General features: G+C 33.7%; 1 protein-coding gene across 15 annotated transcripts in view; it reads left to right on the top strand.

Annotated features, from left to right (window-relative positions):
• The window catches only part of LOC122567754 (doublesex- and mab-3-related transcription factor 1Y-like), a 102,707-nt gene that overhangs the window by 52,318 nt on the left and 23,250 nt on the right, over window positions 1-27,139 (top strand). For 12 of the 15 annotated variants that reach the window (XM_043726697.1, XM_043726704.1, XM_043726699.1 and 9 more), the window contains one exon: window positions 26,664-26,934. The gene's annotated coding sequence lies outside the window, so the exon portion shown is untranslated. Of the gene's footprint in view, window positions 1-358; window positions 9,134-26,663; window positions 26,935-27,139 lie in introns of all 15 variants that reach the window. The other 3 variants (XM_043726703.1, XM_043726701.1, XM_043726692.1) reach the window with 1 other exon arrangement.

Here is a 27,139-nt window from a genome sequence, read left to right as displayed (position 1 = left end):
ATCTTATTTCCTACCTACCTATCCATGCATCACATGATTTTATCATTTTATCATTATCAGCATTTGCGACTCAATTGTTTAAATAATCCTTTCGATTATCCATTGAAAGGATGTCGCTTTAAAACCATAAGAAGAAAACAAATGTGATATTCATTTATGCAGGATAAGAAAAAGGTGATAATGATAATGATTGCAGTTAGTTAATTAAATTACGGAACGATTAATTAAACATCCACGACTAGTATCATATACAATACAATGCATACGAATGTAACCACATGTATAGACCTCTATTGATATTAGCACAGGGATAAAAATGATTAATAATACGTCGTTACGGCAAATACTCGTTTTGCAGACGATCATGACTGATGGCGTTCCTTGAGCGTGAACAACCGCATCAACGATAATGCTTCGTGTCTGCTTAAGATCACTCTCATTGACGTTAATTGTAAGCATCGATATACACTGCTGACTATAAGTCACTGGACGCTTAATAATGGATATTAATTTGAAAAAAATACAAAATATGTTTTGAAGATTGTTACCGTAAAATTGCTTTAATAAACATTACGGTTGAAGTTTACAAGTTTCTGAAAATGTATGTGTTTCTGGGAATCTATGTGAGTCATGCACATCGTTTCATTTCTTTCAAAGGCTAACCTTTTCTATTGAAAGAACGTGCACACAGATGTTACAGTTGTATGTTAGTATGTCACACGCTATGAAGAAGGCAAAAGTTACTATTATGTAAAAACAGATCGTTTTTTGTAGAAGGTGAGCTTTTACAGTGACCAAGTTAAAAGTTCATGAAGAGAAATCAGTTAAGTTTTGTATATATAAATACGATATTATTTATTGTTAATATAAATGAAACGAGACGTTAAAGAGTGAGGAATCGCTAAGTAAAAAATGGTTAAGACCAACACACTGGTAATTTGATTTAACTTGTCTTTTCCGGTTAAAACTAGAAATACCCAGAAATAATTAGATAAAGATTTCTTTTATTCTGATATTTTTTTAAAGTACACTTTTGCTATGTCTTAAAAGCAATTCGCTAATATTTTAAGCAAAACACAGAAATGTACTTAAAAGACAAAAGCTTTTAGAACAATTATATTTGCTATCTGACTAATCTTTCTAGCGCAATCTTCTTCTTAATGGAATGACTGTCGACGTTTTGCTTATGCACTTACGGATTGCTGTTACTTAAGTTTACTTACAATTATAATATATATTTCAATATTTTACATATAGTATCTTATTGTAATATCAAAAATGTTGCGAATTTGACAAATATATCTCTTTCTTTAATTTGAACGTTTCAATTGATCCCGGCGTAGTGCCGATTCCTGTTAACTTTCACATTATGCAAACTATTAATAAGTTGATACATTCGCTACTATTAACATATACGTTGCGTTGTCTTGATGATCTAAAGCTTTCTTAGCTACTTGATTCTGATACGATTACTGGAATTGCGCTTTAACAAAAATATTGAGGAAGGAAAATAAGGCAGTCCAAGCAGCTTACTGTCGAGCCTATCCAAACTCATACCATATGCATACCATATTGGATGAGACAATGAAACGAGACGTTTCAAATCATCAATTTGGATTTCGAAAACGGCATTCAACAGCTGAACGGGTACACCGTATTACACGTAATGTTAGCCAAGAATTGTAAAAGAAAAAATATTGCTCAGCAGTATTCTTGAACGTTAAACAAGTTTTTGATAAACTATGGCACCCTGGACTGCTATACAAGCTCAACAAAATTTTGCTTTATCGATACTATCTAATTATGCATCCTTACTTAAACAGTAGACAACTTTAGGTGAGATTTTTAGATACTGCAACTACAGTTTTCCCTATTGAGGCTGGAGTACTATAAGACAGTGTACTTGGACCAATCTTATACTCTATCTATACGACAGACCTATCCACTTTGGTCAACGTCGCTACAGCTGCATTCGTCGATGATATTGCAGTTCTAGCAGCGGATGAAAAGCCTGAAGTAGCTTCTTCAGTCCTTCAAGAGCACTTGGACAAAATTGTGAAATGATGCCATGAATGGCATATTAACATAAATGAAAGCAAATCAACGCATGTTACGTTCATCTTACGCAAACGCGCGTGTCAGTTAAGGAACATGTTAAGGAAGAAATTTCTAAATTTAATAACCGCTACGGCACACATGTTTGACTAAACATTTCAATCTTCTAGTCACCCAGTTTCTAATTTATTAAGATATGTATCGAAAGAAGTAACCTCACCGTAAGGTTACACATCGTGCTATGGAAACACGAGATCATAATTATTCAAAATTCTCCGTGAGAATTGATTGTCATATTTTTACCCCTTCCTCACCCCCGAAAAAGAAAAGATATTTAGATTCAATTCTGATTTCTTATTGTTAAGAAATTAAGTTTTTTTTTTAATTGAAGCACAAAAGGATTATTGTTTATACGTATTATTTCCTGTCATTTCGTGCGTTTACTTTATACTGCGTGCGTGTCGATGATTTTCATTTGCAGGCTTGTGACACTTGATAATAACCGTGAACTCATTACACGTGGAATACGAGACCATATCTAGATTTTGTTGACCGGTAAGCGTGGCCATTATTACAGATGCTTTCAGAGCTTGCCGCTAGTTCATAAGTTTTGCACGTAATTTACCGATGCGAGTCTGTAATTACGATTGGGTCGAGAATCGTGCGATACGAAGAAAACGGCCCTGAGCTCGCAAAGTGGGATCAAGAACTTCTTGTAAAAAAGAGGGAACACATAGGGTACAGAACAACCTCTGGAGTATTTTCGGGACAGAAATCGAGATAAATTCTTACATGATCAGGCTTTATTCATAAAACGAAACTTGGATACAAAACTGAGAATTAGCTTAATGATCGGTTATTACTCTGTTGAGGATACTTTAATATGTAAGCTGCGAATCTTACACCTGTCCACGGATACCAATTATACCGTTAACTTAGCGGACCGGTGATGAAGTTCAGCTTTGAGAATATTCACTGTCTTTGAACGGAAAAATTTTTCGGAACGAACCCATAAACCTGTGAACCGCTTAAAAATGTCAAACGCCAAGTATATACCGCGGATTGTAAATCTATGGTATTTAATATAAATTCGATGTTTTCCATTTTCCTTTTATTTTCTAGTTGTTTCATTCTAAAATGTTATTTCAATTGCATCATGCGATGGTCCGATAGATCTTTCGCTTTATATTCCAAAAACTTTAATTAACAATTATCATAATATAACGTTTAAATAATGTATTTGTTAAAGTTTTCCTCTAGATATAAGGAGTATATAGATGTCCTAATTACGCGCAAAAATTATGGCGCATAATTACTGTTCTTCTTACGATCAGGAGAAGTTATTTTCTTCTTGAAATTACGAACATGGTCTTACATTGAACTCGATTAACAGTATTTGGTGAATTCTTGCTCAGTTGGACGAAGAAACGAATCTTTGCTAGCAGTATTATGGTGCACAGAGCAGCAGCCGAAACCTGAAATCGGCATCGAATTTTGCATCGCATCAGTGTGAAAGTGACTGCGGCGAAACCTGTTTACCACGCGACAGGTGTCTGCTTATGATTTATCGAAGTGCTTGCCTTCTCTTTTCTTATTTTCTCCCAAATGGGGTGTGGCAGCAGAGATGTCAATTGCATCATATTTTATTTTTACGGCAACCAGCGCATGCCTTCTTGCTCCGTTTTAATTAATCGCCATATCGGGACCTGGAGTAATTAATTAGGGTTTCCAGCAATATCGTATTTCGAGAGACCAAGCTGAGACTTAAATCGGTGTTCATTTTAAAAAGGCGAGAGATACTCCTTTTAACGTATACATACTGTAAATGTATTAATGTTTTTATAACCAACTCCATTATTCCATATATTGTAGAGTGCGAACAAAGTTGAATTCGGAACAAAATTATTTCATTCGAAAATTCGTGTTTGAGAAAATTGATTTCGGAAATTTAAAACTTTACAAAATCGGAAAATTTATGATGCAATTATCTTTCCTTTCATTTATGTCTACTGTACTTCGTCTAAAAAAGTTAAATATATTACTGCATTTTTTAACAGAATGTTATTGTTTACTGAAATTTTGCGGTAAATCAGGACTAAGCAAAATGTTCATCTAGAGGCACAAAGAAATTTACTTTATCTTCTAATATCTACAACTTCTTTATTCATTTTCATATTGATAGTTGAATAGTAATTGCGAACCATTTTCATTATGGATCATTGAAGCGTGTTATTTTCAAAGTAGCTTACTGTAAGTTAATAGATAATGTACCACATAATTTTTTATTTGAATCTAATTGACTACATGCAATCATTTCTTTATCAATTCCGTTTTATCGAACAGTACTACAAGGTGGATATTTCCCGAAAAAATATCAACCGAATGTAAACACGGTAATTATCATTACCATTGGGATTAACAATCAATTTCTGTCAGCGAAAATAGTCAGGTAAAAGTTAAAAATATTCAAGCGTTTAAAATGCGAGCCGGTAATGTTATCGAATCAGGTTCCGCCGTTGAAAAATATCAGTGACAAATTTAAACGCGTGGATTCAGCGGGAATATTAAAATTATTCGACTTGCATACAGTACTTTCTACATATAAATTCGAGCAAACTCAATGACACTGATAAAGGTTGATCGCTTATCGACCTCGAGATATTCTTAACGGAGTGTACGTTCGAGCTTGCATAAAAATCGATGATTTTTTGAAAGCGTAAAGCATCTAAATTTAAAATCCTTCAAAGATTCTTGGAACTCGTGTATATTCTATCAAAGAAGAGTCGATAATATCCTTCGTGATGCAGAACGATATTCAAATGTTCTTTGACTGTGAGAGCGAGCTATATAACGCAATCCAGTGTTCGTGTTTCTACTAAACTTCAGCTTTCCTACATGATACTGCAAGTGCAAGGTTACAGTGTACATTCCGCGATACGAGGCGGTTAAACATTCAACCCAGCTCATATTTTTCACCGAATAATTGCAGCTATTCCAATCGTTTCATATTTCGTAGGAATTCTAAAAAGATATTTCCAGCAATAAACTTTTGCTGACCTTAGTAATTAATTTCTACTAATGAATTGCTAAGCAATTTGATTATGTCTTATCCAAATAACTTACAAATTGCGTTATTCGTTCAAAATTTCCATATACAGGGTGTGCCTCATAATTGGAGTATACATGTATATCACTATGCTTCGCGCAGAAATTTAATTAATCGTACTATAAGTCTTATATCTATTTCTTTTCTATATTAATTCAAAATTTTATAAAGAACGCCTTTTAAATTTTTATTTCGAGCAATAATTGCAAAGTAAACTAAATTAATTTCGCACAAGCAATTCTTCTATTTATGTGCTTGTCACTGTATATTCACTTAACTTTGCCTAATGCAAATTTTCGCCTATCTTCTGTCGTGTTAAAGATATTTAGGTTTGATTCGATGCAAATGACGTTTTCTACGTATGTAAATCTTATGATATGATATTATGATCACCATCGCGTTATACTTCTCTTATTCAAGATTTACAACAAATTAACATTCTTTTCGAATCCAAACGCAGTTGTTTTCCCTGAAACGTCAGATTATGTCAAAATGTTTTTTTTTTTTGTCGAATTATATAACGCGTTAAATAAGGCTTTCCGTGACAGAGGAACTGGCCGTTTTACAATATCATTGCCTTTGTTTCTGTTTGTATTTCGCTCATATTTACACGTAGTATAAACTCGGTTCGATAAATCTTGCTAAGATATTTAATCAATTTATCATTGTTATAGCGGTCGACACGTCTCTTCGGATAAATTAACCTGGCATATGTCGGTGAATTCTATTTTTAATCGTAGGTGCTGTATGCAATACAGTTAGTAATTCACTTGTTCGTAAGACTGACGTACGTTTGCTGCGTCGCCTTTTGCATGTAAGCGTAGTGTGTTGACGCGCACGTATATTTGCATATGCATCGTGTGTAAGAAATAAGTATTTCTTTTAATATCCATTTTGAAAGATTCAAATTGTTTCAAATTTCTGTTTCAGCGAATACCAGAAACTATAAACTAAAGAGTTTCAAATAGCCGTAGCACAATTAGCGGTTCGTCCAATTAGCGATTAACCTGACTAACTCGAAAATCTTTTCGCGTATGACAATAATCGCTTAGTATCTGTATAACACAGATGCGACGAAAGTTACACCGGCACGGCGGCACGTCGCCACAAAAAGATAATGCATATGCGTGTCCGTGTATCTAGAGGCCAGCGCCGTGGTCACGCCGCGTATAGTCCAGCTCTGGCTGCTGGCAAGTCTTCATCAACGTAACCATTCGTTTCGCTCCTTTAACGCACACGCACGTATACAGATACGTGGTGTACTTTTGCAACAGTGTGTAAAAGTTACAAGAGTTACTCATCATTGGCTACTGCACGAAACAGGAAAGTAAAGAGAAAATCCGAATAGGCGAATTCATTGGTACAGTCTGACAAGAAAGTCGCGGTCAATTCTAATTTTGTCAATGACGCTTGGCTAGACAAGAGCTGCGAAACATAGCGGACAACTGTGACGATTTCGCGGGAAACGACACGGTGAATTCTTAATTCTTCGGTGTAACTCGAGAATCACTGGTTTGAAGCTTTAGAATGTTTCGTGAATTTTCTGTAATTACGCGAAGGAAGACAAAGACTGCTTCAATTATAGATTTCATAGAAATAATATCATAAGCCATGATTTTCTAATTTTGATACTGTCAACGTACTTAAGTACTGGAATCTTCTATTCTCTTCATATGGAATTAAATTCCTCGAATTGTAAGGCTTACAAAATAAATTGTATACGCTGATTGATACATGTATAGCGATACATCTTGTTGAAATTTACAAATTTCGTGTCACGTTCCGGAACACATTCCGTATGTATCAAGAGTCCTTTTTTGTTATTATTTATTAGGTACACTCACGGAATAAACGAAGAGATGCGATTTGATTGCTATAAATAACGCGCAAGGAGCCTACGGTGATCGGTAAGATGACGTTGCATGTGATGCCCTAATGAAAATGGTGTAAACCGTGAACGAACGAGGAGAATTAACCTCGTAGACAAGGATAGGTGGAGTGTAATCATCTTGCATGGTTGTATTTGTTAGATAAGGCGCTCATTCGCGAAATAGCAACGCCTCGCCTCCCAGGAAACTTGCTGACATGAAAATTATCGCCATAAATAGCAGAAAAATAATTATGGAAATAAGCCCTTCTAGGTTGATCTATCTATATGTAGTATCAAAATATGGTCTAGAGCAAGGACAAGAAAGGATGGTTTATTTGAAGTTAAGTTTAGTTTTATCCGTACAAGCAATACCCAAAACAAAAACTGACTACAATATCTTCGTACGTCTTACGTCTCTTCAAGTCAAAAATTGCTGACCCTCAACCCTCGCATCCTTCTCCCACTCCTTTACTCATTTAGCTTTGACGTCACCAAGGCATACACCCTTACTCCTTACTTACACACTCTCTCTCTCTTTCTCTCTTCCCTAGCACTCTTACGATTCTTAGTTTATACCTTAAATATATCTTTATAATTTGCTAAAACATTTGACATAAATCAATTGATAAAACTTTCTGGAATAGGTGATATATCAAAGCAGAAATTTTCCCCATGCATCTTGAACTTCTTTAAACTGATTGTTTATAGTCTTCCACTGTAATAAGTTATCGACGACTCAGTTGAAATTATAGGTTGAAGATTATTATTTTTGGAAAAGATTGATTTGTTTTAAAAATGTTGATAGTCATAATGTTTTATTAAAATTTCGATTATCTTTTTTATGGAAGCCAAGTTTTGAGTTTTATAGGAAAAAAGGGACTTCGTTGTTTACTGATAAATTCTCCTAACACACTAGATAAATTTTATATTAGTTGTGTCATCATGTTGCAGATTCGATCGTGTAATTATCAACAAAGTAATAGACAATTTCTGTATTTTCCTACACGATAACGTTATGCAATTTCACGGATTTCCCCGAACATATCTTCACTATTATTGTTCATAAGTATTAGAACACATATTTGTACATACAATACATTTTTTTAATTGAAATACACTCATACTAGTGTAAGTCAAATTCTCATAATTTTAATGCAAATTGTTATAAAAATTTCGTTATATCTTTATAAGTAAAATGAAAGTTCATGAAAGCTCATAAAAATGAATTTAAAGAACTTGAGAGATTCTATGTGTTAGCAAAGAAAGAGAAAGAGGAATTATATTTTGTATGTAAAAGACTTCTGTGCAATTCTTATGCGATCGAAATGCGGTGTCAATGGGTCAGTCGCATGCATGACACACTTTTAATCAATATGAAATGATGTTTCAGTTACGTGTAAAGGTAGCAAACGCATCTAAATTTAACGATTGTCGGCTTGTAACCAGCCCGCATATGTATCAGCTATATCGCAAATAGCGACGGCATAAAGTTCAATATGCGCTTAGAAATCCTCGATTAATTTTCAAAGGAAAATTACACTTTATGATATTCGATTACTATAGATAAGAGAAGATAAGTAAACTATGTCGAAAGTTAAGTCTCCAAATATATTTCTTTAATATTAGCTAATACATTTAGTTTGACAATCATAATGTCTTTTACGGAACTTTTCTCTTTTATAATTTTACTTAAAAAATATCCGGATATCTATAAATATTTCAATATATTTTAAAAAATAAAAAAATGCTAGGAACAGTATTTTAACTAAAAAGGTAGAATATGGCCTACTGTCGGAAAGTATTCAGTTATTAAAAAGGAGGAAGCTTTCGAAACTATAAAGTTAGCTTTTAATCTACTTGAAACGTAGTACTTAGTCCCGTCGCTATCTGTAACACGCGCGTGGTCGAAGTGGCTCGTATTTTCATTTATGCAATGTCACTTGCGACTCGCGGCACACGAATACTGAACTTTGATACACTGACAACAACCATCGACGAGCTGCGCATCCAGACGTCGTTTCTATTTCAAAACGTTGTATGCTCTCAGTTGAGTACATAGTTACACCGCGGCGCGTCTAGCAGACGATTATTTTCACGGTCACGTAAGTAATTTAATGAGCGTACTGAGCTCCCAGAGATAGAACGAGAAAAAGAGAAAGATGGAAACACCGGCACCACTATGTCAAATCACTATGATTCCGCGTTCATGGACCAGAATTAGAACTGGAACTGGTTCACTAGCAAACTCGCTTGCTCTTGTTCATTTTAGCGGTGAATTAGTCCCTGACGAAAGCCATTAATACGCGGTCAATTTGTATGCCACCACTCGATTACGCTTTAACTTTTCTCGTCTGAATTAACGACTTCGATTCGTCGGGTATTATGCTTCTCTTGTTCTTGTTAGAATTTCGTGTGTTGTTTCATAGCTACCTCGTAATTCCTGCTTCCGTTTCTCTTCTATGTGTGTTTTGCCCGCGTTTTCTCGTGTTGCTATTTTTGTTCCTCGGGATATAGATTAATGCTTTTTCTTACTTTTCTTGCTGCAATCCACCGTGCAAGTATGTTTTATACAAATATCAATTTTCGTATGACGCGCGAAAGGAAAATGATAGTTTTTACCATAAGCATACTGTTCACTTTGACGCATGTGGTAGAGTTTGAATATAAAATATCGTGTCGTTAGATATCCATAAAATAGTAGAGATGAATTAAGTAATAAGTTTGTTCGAGTTTTTTCAATCCAGCATTTACTATTAATATATTTTAGTATTAATATATTTGTATTTCTTATGAATATGTATTTAAATACTTAAATTTGTCGCACAATGTACTTTAATATAAATGCGGTAGTCGATAAATTTGACTAATATGTGTAACTTCAACGTAAAATATCAGTCATAAAAAGACAAATGTGTATTAGGCGTTAAACGATTATCGAGATATATTCAAACATTTCTGAAAATTGCATAGCGATTGTTTGCTATTGTGTGAAATTCAACTAGCTGGAATTAACTTGCTAGAATAATATACTATGTTCAATTGGCAAATCGTTTGTGGCTATGGCTGAAGAAGCTTTTCTTTGAAGCTATTCTGGTTGCTGAATACTACCAAGTATTTTGTAGATTGTGCAACTATTTCTGTAACGATAGAAGGATAGATTCTTTCTTTGCTTGCTAAACTATTTTCAAAACAAGCATATTAACATGCTTTTCCGAAGAACTTTCTTTAATCGTAAACGTAAACTCTTCTACGATACTCTATTCAAGGTGATATTATTTTCTTCTTACCGATAAGATAAATATTTTATTTATATAATAGATATCTTTCTCGGATATTTTTTAAATTTTTTCTGAGGATTAAACGCAGAGGATTAAAATATGGTAAAAGTAATAAATCTTGCTTGTTAAAGAACATCGGTACCGACGTATCCTGTTTTATTTATTCGATTTTACCTATCACTGATACTAATTGCTTTTAAACTCTTCCCCACAGTCTTCTCCATCAGTCCAGTTCCTATCGAACTCACAGGGAATAAAGTCGACTATGAAATAACGTTTTATTACTACCATGACTATTACAAATTTGAAGCGTTCTCGCGTCGAGGACGACGACTATGCCATGGATAAATTTACTGTGCACAATGCGCAAAAATAAAGTACTCCGTGAGTGGTAGGTGATTTTGTTTTTCTTGTGACGCTGCCACGCCTTGCTTCCATCATTCCAAAATGTTGTATTCATTTTACATCGAGTGGACGTCGTTCAAGGCGTTTCTTTGATCTTGCGATTACACTCGACCCATCTTTATAAAAATAATTATATTATAGTAGTTGGATATACCAGCGGTAGTTGCTTCGTAGCTCTTTTTCTCTCTTTTTCTTGAATTAATCGATAAGATGGATCGTTCCTCAATTTGATTTTCGTGTAGTTACGAAATTAAACGTTAATGACGACAAATCGTGATTTTAGATGTATCGGTTTAGTATTCGTAATAATACAAATTACATCTTACTCCGTATAAGGAATTTAAAACGAAACAAATGTAGGATTACGACAGGGAGCGCTACAATAATCTAATATTCAATCATATAATCCAATCAATTAGATTAGACTCGTGTATAATGTTCATCGATTGATTCTTGAATGCTTTGAATCATAAAAAAGGAATTTAAAATATTCCACTTTACCTGTGCAAACATCTAATGTCAACAAATAATGTTCACTTTTATTGAGATTGAATTATGATTATACGTATAATCCCATCCTATCTTCACCATACGATTTTAATTATAATTATTTATATACATATAATATATTTAGAATTATGTATACATTGAATACTGATTCTACAATATTGCTGCTATATTGAAAAATAGTAGCTAACTACGTTGACGATTAGGAATATATTCGATGAATATTCAACAAATGTTTATTCGTATTTTAAGACTATAATAATTATTGAGCTTCGTTTCCGTATTAAAAAACTAAATTACGTTATAATTTGCTAGATTTCAAGTTTGTTCATTTTATTTTATTTCGTAAATAAATTCGTAGAATGTATCTAGTCTCTCGTTCGATTAAGGTTTTCTTTATGGGATTTCCTTATTTATTCTTGGAATTCCAAAGAAAATGTAGCCGGTTTAAGCGAAGATTAAAGCCAGATCGGATAAGTGGGATTTCATAGAATGGTGTAACGTACATTTAATAAAAATATAAAATATGCGCATAAATATATGCATAAATAGACGTGTCCAAAAAGAAATAATCCTTAAAAAAATAAATAATTATTTGAAAAATATTCAGAACCGATATGACAAATTGTTTCGTCTATGCGAGTTAATAGGTTGGAAACAAACTGGTTACACGTTATTCATTCGTATCAAGTCAATGCTAACCAGTACTTGCAGTGTAGTGATCCTCTGATGGTTAAAACGAGGAAATCTTCTCTTTAGATATATACGATAGTTTGAGAAACTTTGAAGTAATATTGTCGGGTATATCCCACAAGTATATTCTTATAATTAAAACTTATTACAATTGTTATCATTGTAAATTATTAATATCATTTGCAATTATTAATTCTAAATCACACCTCAAATTGGTGGTAATTTATATATCTAAATTTACCTAAAATTATAAAGAAAACTTCAGCTATTTGAAAATATAATCGTTTATATTGAAAATATAAATGTTATCAGGAAAAAGTCGTATTAAAGAGCAATGATTTGCTATATCAAACAATAATGCCATGTGTAAAGCACTAGTTACTATCAGTTGACAACGTATGCGTTAAAAATCGATTTACAGGTAAGTTACAAAGTATTACCAAGGAATTATCGCCCTTCTTCGAGGGAAGAAAGAAACAAGAAAAAAAAAAAAGGAAAATTTCACGCTTATTTTTGCGTAATTAGATACAATCATAATTTCAAATATTTTCTAAAACGCGAATTATTTCACACAAATGAAATATTTCTCAATTATACTGCCTATAAGGTATAAAGGTTTGTGCGTCATATCCGATGATGTTTCTCTTACGAAAAGTTGAAGTAGAACGTCCTGTCTTGCAATGAAAGGAAGTCGAAAGAAGACGTGCAGAAATGTAGCTCAGAGGCAGTAAAGATTTGTGTGTGAGTGAGATGGCACACGAAATCATCACCAGTACCTACAACCAGAGAATAACTTGCATAGAAAGTTTTTAATCAAGTTAACGTAATCAGATATATGAGAAAGGTGAATTTTTATTAATAAATGATAACAATTGATTAGAAAAGAGAGTAACTGCAAAACGATATAATAGCAAAAAATGCGATAGTAATGGCGATCTTCGAACAGTCTAGACGTAATCTGTCTGAGAATTGGCAATTTTTACGGTAGCCTTGCGTAACTGAAAGCTTAAGATTAAACCAAGACGAGTGATAAAGCGAGATACGTTCCACATCGCGTTAGAAAAGGATGCTACGCGACATGCGCACTGACACTACGAACGATGGAACTATCGTCGGTGTGTTTGCACGAGCGATAGTTACTTGCAGCAGGTAATCTAAGCAAGTCGATGTAAAATTTTATCGAGTATGTAAGCCTTGTCCAATAGGAATTATATCCCGACAGTTTCGCCAATATTATAGCTACGTAGCTTCATTAGTTGCCGAATGACACACTCCTATGTATACACATTTATGTCTGTTTTGCGTTTCAATGTGATATTTGCATCTTTTTATGATTATTAACAATACGATTGTTTTTTCATTCCTTCTTGTGCGTTTTTTCTTTTTAAAATACATATTATGTAGTGTATATATATACAGTGACGAGCAAAAGTGCAAACACACTCCGCTGATTTTATGTAAAAGGCGATACTACGACTAATTTTTCAAGTGATCGGTAAAGATTAGGTAACAGTAACTACAAGCTACGTCTGATTAACGAAATGTAATAATTCATTTTCATTAACATTAATAATGTACAGAACATTTTACAAAAATGGACATCTCAAACCATGTTTACAGCTTTGCACCTTAATTATACTCGTCGAATTAAGATTTCAACCCAGTATTTCGTCCACTTTCCTTTACTTTTTTTTTAATGCTTTTAATCTACAAGGCATACTGTCAATTAAATTTTTAATTATTTGTGGTTCAATATCGTACCATTCCTGTTGCGTTCTTTTCCATAATTCATGAACACCTGAAGGTGGATTATTATATTTTGCCAGCCTTCTTTTCAAAATGGACCACAAATTTTCGATCAGATTCATATCCGGACTTTATGCTGGCCACTTCATCACAGAAAAATTTTTATTTTCTAGCCAGGTTTTAACTATCTTTGCAGTATGCTTGGGATCCCTGTCTTGTTGAAATACTACATATCACGTTCGTTATATCCAATAGAATTAACTACAGAAGGTAAATTACTTTGTAGAATGGTCAAATAATGCTCTTTTCGCATTATACCTTCGACTCGTACTAAGGGACCAACACCTCTGTGTGTAAAGCAACCCCAACACATAATTGAGCCACCTCCAAACTTCATAGTTTGTTTCATACCACCTGGTTGGTCATTATTCTCGGATGAAGTCCAATACCAGGACCTTCCATCGGATTCGAATCTGTTAATTTTTGTTTCGTCACTCCATATAACTCTTTTCCAATCTTCGGTCGTCCATTCTTTGTAGGTGTCAACAAATTGTTTTCGTAATTTAATATTTTTGTTTGAAAGAGCTGGTTTACTTTCTTTTTTCTTCGCTCGAAAACCAATTCTCCTTAAAGAGTGACGAATGGTCCATTCGCAAGCACTTATTTCGATTTCCTGAGCACCAATTTTTGGTGTTTTGTAACTATCCGACCGAATACAGTGTGCAATTTCACGCGCTGCTCTATCCGAAATAAGTCGCGGTCTACCGTTTTGTGAAGAAATTGGTGCACTAACATACTTTTTTCTTATTCTTGCAACTATCGTATGACTGACACCACATTTCTCTGCAATTTGCCGCAACGACAAACCTTTATCACACAAACAAATAATACTGTTCTTTCTATCTTCACTAAGTGGCTTCATCTTGAATTAAGCATATCAAACTGAAAAGTAATCTAACAATGGTGTGGAACAGTTGACTGCGAAACAGTGGACAATCAGTGCTTATTGACAGTTTCGTTTCCCTGACATTTACATGCTATCATAAACGTTTCTGACGAAACGTGCAAAACTGTAAACATTGTTTCAAAACACAATTATTATAAAATATTGTGTACATTATTAATGTTAATGAAAATGAACTATTACCTTTCGCTAATCAGACGTAGCTTGTAGTTACTGTTACCTAATCTTTACCGATCACTTGAAAAATTAGCCGTAGTATCGCCTTTTACATAAAACCAGCGGAGTGTGTTTACACTTTTGCTCGTCACTGTATATACACAATAGTAGTAGCCTTTATATATGCAAAATGTTTGGACAAAGTGCTAAAATTTTTAATTCCAGTTTAGAAAAGTAATTTTTGTTTGTGATCTTAGTTTCTTTCAATTTCTGCGTCGAAGCTATTTTAACTGCCAACAAATTAATTTATAATATATATATATATGATATTACATATCCATATGTGCACAGAATACACTGAACGAGCAAAAAGTTATACAAGATAAAATGTTATCGTTATAAAATAAAATATTCGATGCAATAATGATCCAGTTTCGGGTATACGAGAGTTAATCAATGCCTACGCAAATTTCTGATTTCGATCGCACCGATCGATATCTTGTTCGTTCCCATCGCTAGCATACGGTTTCCTCGGGGCGATCACGTCTCGTGATCTACTAATTGTAAGTGTATATTTTGCTGTGTGCAGCCGGTTGTGTGTTCTTACTCTCTTGTATTCGCATAGACGCGAGTGTAGAACGTAGAGTACATGTATAGAAGAGTTGGATTTCCTTGACATTAGCCGCTACAATGTACGTTACAGTCGCTTATCGCAAATGCATTCGCGGCCAACTATAGCACGCATATTTATCAAGCGAAATATTCAACTGTTCTGCCACAACCACAATTTGGAGCGCTTTATCTGATATTTTTATCAATGTCACTTCTGACTTATGTACATCCTTCACAATGCAATTGATAGGACTTACGTAATGAACATCACGATCATTCAGCTGTTTTTGTGCAGTTTCACCTAACTATTACTAGAATTTTATGTGTATACGAGGAAACAATTATAAGTGATTACTTTCTTTGTTTTTGGTCCAGGAACATTTATGAAGAAATGAAAAATTGTATATTACAACTTTTGTATATATTTAAATCTTCGCTTGCTTGATCACCACATACATGCAAATCGAATTGAACCGGTTATACTAGTTAATATGTAAATAAATTAATAATAATTATAAATTAGTAACATTATGCGAAAACTGGTTTATAATATTTACTGCTATATTAGTATAATATGAAATTTGCAACAAGTGCCTGGTGTTTCTCAGCTGTATTTTTTTTATATACACTCGAGGCTCTTTTTACACTGTACTCCCTTTACACGGCTTTTTTCAACACACGTTATTAACTTTTACACGATTTATTTAACATGTTTTCGTTGTAGTTATACGATTTTTTTAAAAACACGTTCTATCATTTCACTGTAGTCTCGAACGTTCTACACAATTTTAAAGAGACTTGAGAACTTCTATCAAAACAAATTTCCATTTAGACTTCATGTTCTCAGCGATATTCTCAAAAATATGAATTGTGCATAGATATTCTCGTAATCGATTTCATTATAATAATACAAGTCATGGATGACGCTAACATTTTTACAACTGTGATTTTTTACACGTTGCGTTTGCAGAACTGTATCTATTTCTCAGCCATGGTAGCGTGATTCCCACACCATCCCGTGCTCTACAACTGTGCGTGCATCGGCGCAGTTTGCGTAATAAGGCTGTGATTATGCGAAGATAGAACGCCTCGAGTCAGTATCCGCATATATGAGTCGCTGTGTTATCAGTTGTTCGTTGAGTCTTATAACCAATTCATTATTATCGTTTTTCCTTTTCTGAGCAATTTGTAATACTAGTGAACTTTATCAATATCGATTATTTGTAGGATAAAAACATCGTAACAAACAGCGAATTGTTCGAATCTTTGGACTAGAAAAAGAAATTATAGGTTTCTACGTAAAATTTATCGATTGTTGATCTTATTATCTTGAAGAAATTGAATTGAAGATTGTTGAGTTTATAAAAATTTTATGCTTTTTGTAAAAAAGGGAAATGTTTTTATTGTCATGTACAGGTGTTTATGTTTCCTAAAATATATTGAAAATTGATGGAAAATTAATTTTCCTCAAAAACACCATAGGTAGTTATGGAAATAATATTTCAAAGTGAAATCTTACATTTGTTGTTTTTTAGTTTAATGTACGGTATCCAGCTATCGAGAAATGAAATCGTATCAAATGAGATTGTAAATCAAGCTGTAACCCATTTCACAGCAGTTCGATTTCTCTTATTCGATCGAACAAGTTATTCAGAGACTGCTTAATAAATTTGACGATTAACACGTCGCTTATCATATACAAGATTTATGTTTTAACGTTCAACTCGATGATTAAATATCCGTTTACGAGGTATGTGCTACTTTTAATCTGACGCGAACCAAATAATACTAGTACCGGTTGTTCGAAAAAAGTTCGTAGCAAAGCTTCAAAAAGATTTACAAGCAATGTATCTCTCATGAAATTGGTATTTTATTAAACAACGTATATTTTTATCGTCCTTATTGGTAACTTTTAACTATTTATTGAATATTTTCACAATTATTTTCACCTTCTTTGAAAAACTTTCGTCTTTTCTGAATCGATCGTTAGAAATAGAATTTTGCAGAATAATTTCAAACGATTCAACATGTTTAGGAAATCAGATCAAACGTGAATTTTTACATTTTGTTGTAGCACGAAATATAAAAAGTAGGACTCATAATTGTGCACTAATTGCGTTTATCTCGAGACATGATACAAGAGTTACTTTATTAAAAGTCTCTATCTATATGTAGAGACTTCTTCAAATAGACTATGTTTCACGTACATAGGTGAAAAGACTTGATTTATTAAAGAATTATACCATAATTATCTTATTATAAATTTCCTGTGTTAATTATAAGAAAAAAATTAGAAGAAAAAAAAATACATAGTCGCTGAGGCATAAAATCTGGTTAGTCTTTGTATACCTATTTATATCGAACGAATCATTTAAATTTAAGCAATATTTAAATAAACATTTGTTATTAATTCTCCATGAAACGATGAAAAAATTATTCGCTCGCTTATTCCGCAGTTGAAACTATCGAACAAACATTTTCAGAACATTCTTTTGGATGTTCGATTTCTAATTTGGCAAACAATCGCCGAACGGTAAAAGATTCCCCGTTTACACCTGATTTTTCCTAAAGAAAGGAAAGAACGAGCATTCGCTCGCTTGATTTAAACGCATCTTTAGACGATTTCTCAACAAGCGGCACTAATTAATCGATATTGATGCTTCCTTATATATAGTTTCATAGGGTGATCATCGGTGCATCTTCTTTTCTAGGCCACGTACAACGTACGTGAAGACCATAACAATACATATTTTATCCATCTTCCGGCCGGGAACAATATACACGATGCGTTGAGAGATAATGATTCCTGCTACCGATACGCACATACCTATTGATAATGATCTGTGCGTCCGCCGAATACTAATTAATTTTGGCTATTGTACCATGTGTAAGTATTATGTGTACATCGTGTTACTTGCAATTAAAGATGAAGAACATTTGCTTTGCCGATTATTAGTTTATTTTAATTACCACCGACGAATGATTAATGAAATGGATAAGCTGATTAACCTATTGGGGAAGTCTAGAGTTTTTATACTTGTAATGACTCCCACCGATGAAATTATTTTTTCTGTAGCCTTAAACTACTACAATCTCCGATCATTCTTATTCTTTTTTAATGAAACGTATGTTAATTACCCTAGTAAGTTTCATGTATATCCAATGTTCCTTTTTCCCCTGCTTCCCATTATAAATTTATATGCATAGGTTCAAATTAAAGTTTTAAGATCCTTCAGAGTTAGGAACACTTTTATAAGCGTCAAGCAGTAACTTTTTTATAATAAGTATTCGTAAATTGGTAAAGAAAATGAAATTGAAGTGTATGGTATTCCTTACGATATATCCTGTAGATGTAATCAGTATCCTTCTATGATGGATTTAAATAAAATGATCGTAGAATTAAATCATTATGTCCCTAATTGCTATATGTATAGTTGGGTTACAGGTGATCAGAAGAGTGTGGATTAGATTCAAATTAAGTCATTTAATTTTAATTTCTTCTAATTGTGATATTCAACTTGGGATCATTAGTTTAGCAATTATTTATTATCTATAACTCATATTTACAATTTACACATGTATCCTGGCGAGGATTCAAATTAGACTATCTAGAATCATTAAAAATTTGTTATCCTGAGGTATCCTGTTTTGACAAATTCTTTAGGTTCCAGAGCATTAATTTATATTATACATACAGTGAAATATATTGTTTCATAAATTAAAGATAATATAAATTATAAAGTTAAAATATTGCGTAATTAGGGGAATTAGTGGGATGTTATAACAATTAGTAAAAAAACTGTTTTGCATATCAATGTGAAATGTCTGTTCATAATTTACACCTGCGAGTGTTGCATTCAAATGGAAGAAAGGAAGGCACATTGAAAGCTTCTTATAAAAGAGGTAATAACGTATTATGCTTTATTCTGACTTTTAAATGACATTAGAGATATTTGCACTGCGGATATTTAGGCGAATTCATATTTTTATAAATAGATCTAAAACAATGGGACTTCGGTAGAAAATTGTTTGACTTACTGAATATTGTAAAGAGTGTTATACTTTCGATATTTTATATTTTGTACGTATCTTGCTCATTCTGTGCATTTTTTCATCATTAAATTTTTAATTTTTATTGTATTTAATTTAATAAAATTAATGTTGCTTTTGGAACATAAATTGTTGAATCTCTATGTGGTCAGAAATTTTTACACTCCTCTATAGAACGATACGATCTTTGATACTTTCCAGTGAATTTCACGTGACCACCATTAGCCCTTATGTTATTAAGAGTGACTGTAGTTAAGTATCATCGAATAATCGTTCTATACGAAAGATGACTATGTTTATACGTCGTTGAGCGTTCGCTGTGGTTGGAGAATGGTCATCGTTACCATCGAAATTTCTTCGTACAGTAATACAGTTTGCTTCTCTTTTGTTTTTCTTCATAAAAGATACGAGCTCGAGTGGTTGAGAATTCTTGTTCCGTAAATTGCGGAAAAAATAAGGTATGCGCGCTATCGTAAAATCATTTTTCGAGGAAAGAAAAAAGAATTGAGATAAAATATAAAACCATCTTCTCCGAAATTAAAGCTGTTGAAGGCAAGAGCTTAGGTCGGAAAGGTGAATGTTGCCATATCGTTCAACGCTCCTTTCCTCCTTAGACTCTTTAATTAACTTTAGTCGTAACAAGTTGTAACATAGCAATAGCGTAAATTGCGAAAAGAAAATAAGGAAGTGAATGTAAGAGCAACAACATAAAAAAATAAGTTGTAAGAAAAAAGGAAAAGACCTTATGTTATATGTTATTCATAAAATTGGAAATTTGCGCACACGTATAATCCATTCAGAGATCACAATGATCAACTTCAAAATTGGAAAATATATACAGAAGAGTAACGTTACAAGCATCGCTTTTTAAAATTTGAATTCTCCTGTTACTTGTGTTACCGCTCCGCGATAAATAAATTTATTGAAGTAAATAATTTATTTTTGGCAGAAAAGCAGACGTAATTAAATCACATAATTCTGAAGATTACAGTTGAAGAGATTCCTTGATAACTTTGCTGAAGCCTTTGCTACTTTTTAAAAAATTAGTTTCTTATTACTTACTTTCTTATTACTTTTAACCATTTCAAAGATAGGTACAACGTTTATTCGCATAAAATATCTGCTCCAAAAAACGATATCGTATATTCAGACAAAATATAACACCTGAATTTTACGAACCAATTATTACAAATATAGAATTTATGTTTTTCAAACAACATATTCGCTTCTTGAGTCACTTTGTCGAGTTCTTCATTTTCGCCATCAAAGATGATAAGTTTTTGGGTTTCCTTCTTCTTTTAATTTCGAGGAGACTTCATGATAGAAAAGGAGAGAAGCAAAAGAGGGGTAGTGACGAAACGAAGGAGAGAGGAAGTTTAAATGACCCAAAGGCATAAAATGGTAAACGGGCCTTTGCACGCCGGAGACATAACAGCAGGCGAGCCGATTTATATGCATTCTTTAGCTCGTGCACGCACTTTACGATATGTAAAACTAAGAGGGCCGGCATTGTGCGGCGTCGGTACCCTGTCGTAAAGTGGCCGTTTGAACCGCCTCAACTTTGAAAGACTTTCGAATAATATGACAAGTTTTCAGCCATTTCGTGCCGACTTCGGCTATTCTAACTTAGATGAACAAGCTGAAAGGATAGTTTCGTGTGATGCAACCGGTCACTGCTACCTCTACTTACAATTTTATTTGATTGTTTTAATGTTTCTATTGACGCATAATTTATCATAGTGAAATTAGTACCATATATTTTAAGAATATTTTTAAGAAGAAGATATATATCTATGTAATAATCTGCAATAAATTTTCAATTTTTTTTTTTTTTTTTTAATGAAACCCAATCAAAATTTCAATCGTTATTTTTGATTATCAAGTTTTTTCTGTAACTAATTAGTTCAAATAATCAAGGCCCTACTATACTACAATATAAAACAGATTACAAAGATGAGTAATTGAAATCGAAGTGGACGGTAAACTACAACCTCGTAGAAAGATTGGAAAATTTTTTTCTTTGAAATATTCGATCTCATTTCATAAATTGAATATCAGTTAAGAGGTAGCACAAAAAAGCGCGTAATTTTCTCCTGCATTACGCTCCTAAATCGCTCAACTCGGCTATTTATACAAATGGTTCAATAGTCGCGTGTAAAACATCTACACGGTTGGATACACTGTGCGCGGAACAACTAATTAACCATTGAATCGTAAATGTTCAACGACGCCAATGACCGGTAGTTAATTCAGAGCTTTGAGACGTTTCACAGCTATACGATTACAAATAGTAACACTCGCTAGACGTAGTTGAATTTGTTTCTACACTCCGTGTCCAGCAGATGCTTCTAATAATATTAGCGGTAACATTATCAGGATCCTCTTGCAAAGTTAAAACAATATTGTTTGCAAAGTTATACAATTCATGGACCACAAATTATGAATAATACTATAGTTTCTTATAGAACGGTAACATGGTTATATACACAGTAATAAATAAACTGTGGATATTTATGCAAATTTATATTTTCAGAAACGTAACTATAGAAGTGTAATTCAGGCAGAAATTTGTTACGGCAAGTTTTAACCCGGTCATGCTCGATTTCTTTCTAGCCTCCGAGAAAGATATTTATCGTTTAATTAATTAATGTTTTTTTTAAAGTACAATGTTTTAATAATTAATTGATAATTTTTTAGGCGAAGCTTATTTGTCTGTATATATCCTCGTACTTATGAACGGGAGTTGTATACTATATCTTCTAGTAAAAAATTAAAAATAAAGATAGAAGTCAATGTTATACCGAATAAACAGCGTGTGATTCTTGGAACTTGTCAATGTGACGCACTGGGCCACGTGACGATAACTAGTATAGCTACTTGTAAACAATAACACAACCGTGAGCGAAGGGAAAGGAAAGAAAAACCGTCGTTTATCGATACATTATATTTAGAGTGGTGCTACTGTTCACGACGAATCGCACTTTAGTAACGCCACGCGATTGTTAGTATTACCGGAAGTTATGGCAATTACTGCAAGCCGTTGCAAACGCGGGTGCAGCTGCGAATCCTATTTTCGAAAGCGCTCAGCGATATTTCTACTCTCTTTTTCGGCCGTGAAACAGTATGTTTCGCGTAGAACACGACAACGGATATCCGTTACAAGGTCAGTGCTTATTCCCGAATTTTTGTAAGTTTGTAACATTAGAACTGAACGTAAAAGAACAGATTTGATAACATTTCGTATTTGCTACTGTTCGATTCTATATTTTGTTAAAGTTATTATAAATTCTATACTTCTGTAACATTCATTTCGGGTTGTTTCTCTATTTGATTTATTCAACAGAAGCTCCTTCTTTGTCACATCTTTTGTTACAATCGTATCAAACGACAAACATTATAACAGATTATTAGCGACTCAGTTGAAATTATAAGTTGACCTTTTATGTGTTTTGGGAAATATTGATTTGCTTAACAAATTTTTAACGAAAGAGCATATAAAACGGAACACAGGATGATTCTCTTACTGAAGTTTTTCCTTAAAAGACGGTATCACCGCCACTATCCGCCTAACTACGCTTCACTGTATATATAAATATGCGAGAACTGAAAGTGACAGGCTGTCACTTGTGACGTTGCAATGTTCGATCAGCGGCTTTTTTCGTGGTCTCCAGCGAGAGAATCTTCCTATATATTGTATATGTTGCTCGTTATTGAACAATGTCTGGTAGCATGTATCAGAAGAGGCGGGAGGTTGATAAATATTAATAGTGTATGTCTGACACGTAATTAGAGAGCGCATGCTAGAATTACAATTCCTTCTGGTGACATTAAATCACCATCCTCGGACAGCCGACCGATAATTTTTCATCGAGGACTAAATTATGAATTATCGTGGCTCGAGCACGTATCGAATCAAATGACGAACGATAAGAGGGCGACAGTCGCGACGCCAGAACGGAATTAACCAGCGACTGTGCATACGAAGCCACGCTATTAAATATAATTTACGAATGGAGCAGCGTTTTTATGTACGGCTTTCGAACACGTCAGATTCATCTGGCCGACTGGAGCCTCGAAATAAATCATTCGACATTGAACGAAGCACCGATGCCTGGAAAAGAGAAGGGGAGTAAGGAAAGGCGAACCTTCGTCTTGAACACTCCTCTTCGACAAAATGCAATTTTCTCTCAAATTATCTATGCTAATAGCATTACATTATTTAATGTAATGGCTGAAATTATTATGGTCAGAGATAGCACATATTTTATATAGTTACGATATCTACCGATGCTAGTTTGATTCGCGGTTCCGCGTCAGTGTTTATGGAAGCGTTAATAAATTCGATGAAAGTTATTTTTATTATGGAAATAATTGTTCAACGATTTCATTCGATCGGATGAAAAACGGTTATTATTTATTTTACAGAAATCTTCTGTAGTTAGAAAAGACAGAGGAGTGGTCAGACGAAAACTTGTGTTAATGTTCATTAGGACGAAAAATTATTTACAGTTTTAAAGACATGAATCTTTATCGCTATTTGGTGTATGGTACATACCTATGTCCTTATAGTTCTGAACTCTTTTTCTTATCTGTATGTTTAAATACAGGGATTAATATTTAATTTTCATAAGCTTAAAATATTCTACTTATGTAAGATTTTAAAACGATGCAGACTACGTTTACACCTTGACAAGAATGTGTGTGTGCGCGCGCGCGTGAGTATTTATTCCAAATTAAGGATAACATCACGCGAATGAGATGTACGATGCGATTCAAGGTCTTTTTCGTCTCAGTGCACGCAATCTGCAACTTAGCTTTCAACTTCTCGGTTACGTGGTTACGATCAATTCTTTCTCCCAAATGCAATCCTCTTTCTTTCTTTGAAGGGTGAATTGAACTTTTTTTTTTTAATGTTTCCAGTTCTTCCAAATAAGAGGTCCTTACTCATCTCTTTTTTTCTTGACCTTGTCAATTATCTAAAATATGATCGATAAAGTGAATATATTATTATTTCGTATCACTAATTCTACGTCTAATTGAAATGATTTATAAAAATGGAGATTAAAATCTATTAAATTAATAATCAAAGTAATAACTTGCAGATAATTTTCAATTATGATTGCATTACTGCACGCGTTCCTATTTTGGCCTATACTAGTTGGCCAGTCATCGAAATCACGCCTTTTTCGAAATAATAATTACCAATTAAATTAAAACTAAATTATTTTAATATCGCGTTTGCACACATCGTAAGAGCAGGTTCAGCGCAAGGTATTCTTGGTTAATGATAATTGCATAAAATCGGAAGAAAAATTCTTGCCAAGTGGATATGTCAAATAAAAATAGTTTAAATAGTAATGAGAATAGTATTAATTAAGCAAATTCTCGGAATTACTTTTCATGATCACAATGAGAATTCAATGGACGATATGAATTGATCAAATAGAAATTATAAGCGCGGTGTTGGTCCTTAACGAGTTAAAATGAGAAAATCAACAAAAATTCATCTGCTAACGGATATTACGTAGACGCGTTTACCTTCTCTTATCGTTTTTTACCCTGGAACGAGTCACAAAATACAGTAGAAACGTCAGAACGTTGTTGATTAACTCAGCTAATGCGAGAGTTGGCAATAGTGAAACAGAAATAGCAGTAATTTAAGTGATAGAACGGTAGTACGAAATCGAGCAAGTAGCATTGTGGTCGTCATGTTTGTGCCATGGGGTGATTCTTCCGCAGTTCCTCTGTGTATGTAGGCTGTTGTGAAAACCACGCCTCGAATATCGGCCATTTTGATGCATGAATGGGTGGATTCCTATTGGTTATAACCCGCTGGAATTCAGGGTGCACAGTTTTTAGAATCCCCTTTAGACCTTTTAGGGATGATCTCTCCTTGCCTAAGTTCTATTGTGTCGAGAACAGCTTGAATGGTGAAGGCGGTTCCCGCCTATTTCACACTGGTGTCTCACTCCGATCCATTTTGTCGGCAGACGTGTAAGAGACGCGGCGTTACTTTATTTGCCTATTAGATATTCACAGAATAAGATCGTCCAACTGTTCCTATTCGATTGAAGTCTTTCGCGATGCTCAGGAAAGACAGACACGAAGAAAGGAAGACGATGCTATTGGAGTTTTTTTATTTACATGTATTTCTCTGAATAATTGCTTATTTTTAAAATGGATTCTTATATCTTTACCAATTTTTTTATCTTTAAGTATTTGTGTCCGTATGTAACACATACGTCGAATATGATACGTGTACGTGTGCAACTTAATTATGAAAAATACGGAATTTATTGATTACGAGTAATATAAAGCGCATTCTATATAATTTTGTGCCTTTCCAAATTTTACTGCCTCCCTCTATAATTGGGCGGCTTAGTTTCCTCTTTAGAGTAGTTTTTCCTTATCCTGATCAAATTTTCTTTTGGCCTTAATCTCTGATGCGATGAAATGTGTAACGTTATACTTTTCTTTACGCTGTAATCCGAAGTAAAACAAAGAGAAGTTGCGTGCATCTCTGACGAGGGCAAGCGAAAAGACACGTATCGGATTATTTCGTACAGTAACGTTTGTTTGATAATCGGTGGAGAAACAGTTCATGGTGTCAACGTCAACGCTCTCGTTACGAGAAAGGTGCAGCTAAGAACAATTTTATTAAACAATTTCTACATGTCGATATAAGACATAAAAACATAAGAATAATTTTTATAGTACGAGGAAGAGATCTAGTTACGAGTAAACTGAAATGATAAATAACAGTATGATAAATAAGAAAAAATAAAAAATGAAGTACAAAGTTACATGAAAATAAAATAAAGTTATTGACTATTTTCAAAACAATGAAAACTTTTTGAAAATATTAGCAATGATCAGTCTGCAACGATTATTTACCGTTGATCGAATATCGTTCTTGTCGAATAAGCAAACATCAAGTCCAATATAATAAAATTAGGTATCTCATAAATTTCACTTAGCTTTAATCCTGCTACGGTTTTAAAACCCTTATGTCCTGATTTCACTCTCGTTTCAACAAATAAAAGAACATTTAATATTTTAACAAAAACGTAAAGTCGCGAGTATCAATAACGATCTTTTCGAAGTACGTTAGAAAATGACGATTACGTCGATAATGATCCGAAGGAAGTAGCAGGATTAAACAATTCTATGTAACGAGTACCGCGAGTATCCAATTTTTAATTCGTTTGTTTTCTTTAATAGCTAGCAACGAAATTCGAAATATGCACTTCTGGAAAGCAGTCAGGATGACCCAGCCTAGTCGATCGTTCCGTTGCACCGCAGCATGCACTGCGCCTACGGCACCTCCGACAGGACCACCAACTTACGAGGGCCACGTGCCTTACATAGGGGTTGTACCACCTCCGAATCCTGTCCACTACAGACCGTTTTTGCGGCCTGAGAATGCTCATATACCAGGCACGAGAATACCATCGAGCCCGGATGGTCCTCCAGAACATTCAACGTAGCCTCGGTAAGTTTCTGTTAGTGTTCATCGTTATCAGTTATTGATATCAATAAGTATATATTTGAAGAGTTTCTAATTTGTGTTGAAGTGTACTACATTAGTATGATGTAACGTAATCCGTTAGATTAAGAAAGAGATGTTTAGCAAATATGCAGAAATCTAAAAGAATGTAAAGTAAATCCTTTTAATTGCAAAGAAATACGATTAATCT

Source organism: Bombus pyrosoma, linkage group LG5 (genome assembly GCF_014825855.1).
Source record: "Bombus pyrosoma isolate SC7728 linkage group LG5, ASM1482585v1, whole genome shotgun sequence".
NCBI classification, from domain to species: domain Eukaryota; kingdom Metazoa; phylum Arthropoda; class Insecta; order Hymenoptera; family Apidae; genus Bombus; species Bombus pyrosoma.
This window is presented reverse-complemented; position numbering and strand designations above follow the sequence as displayed.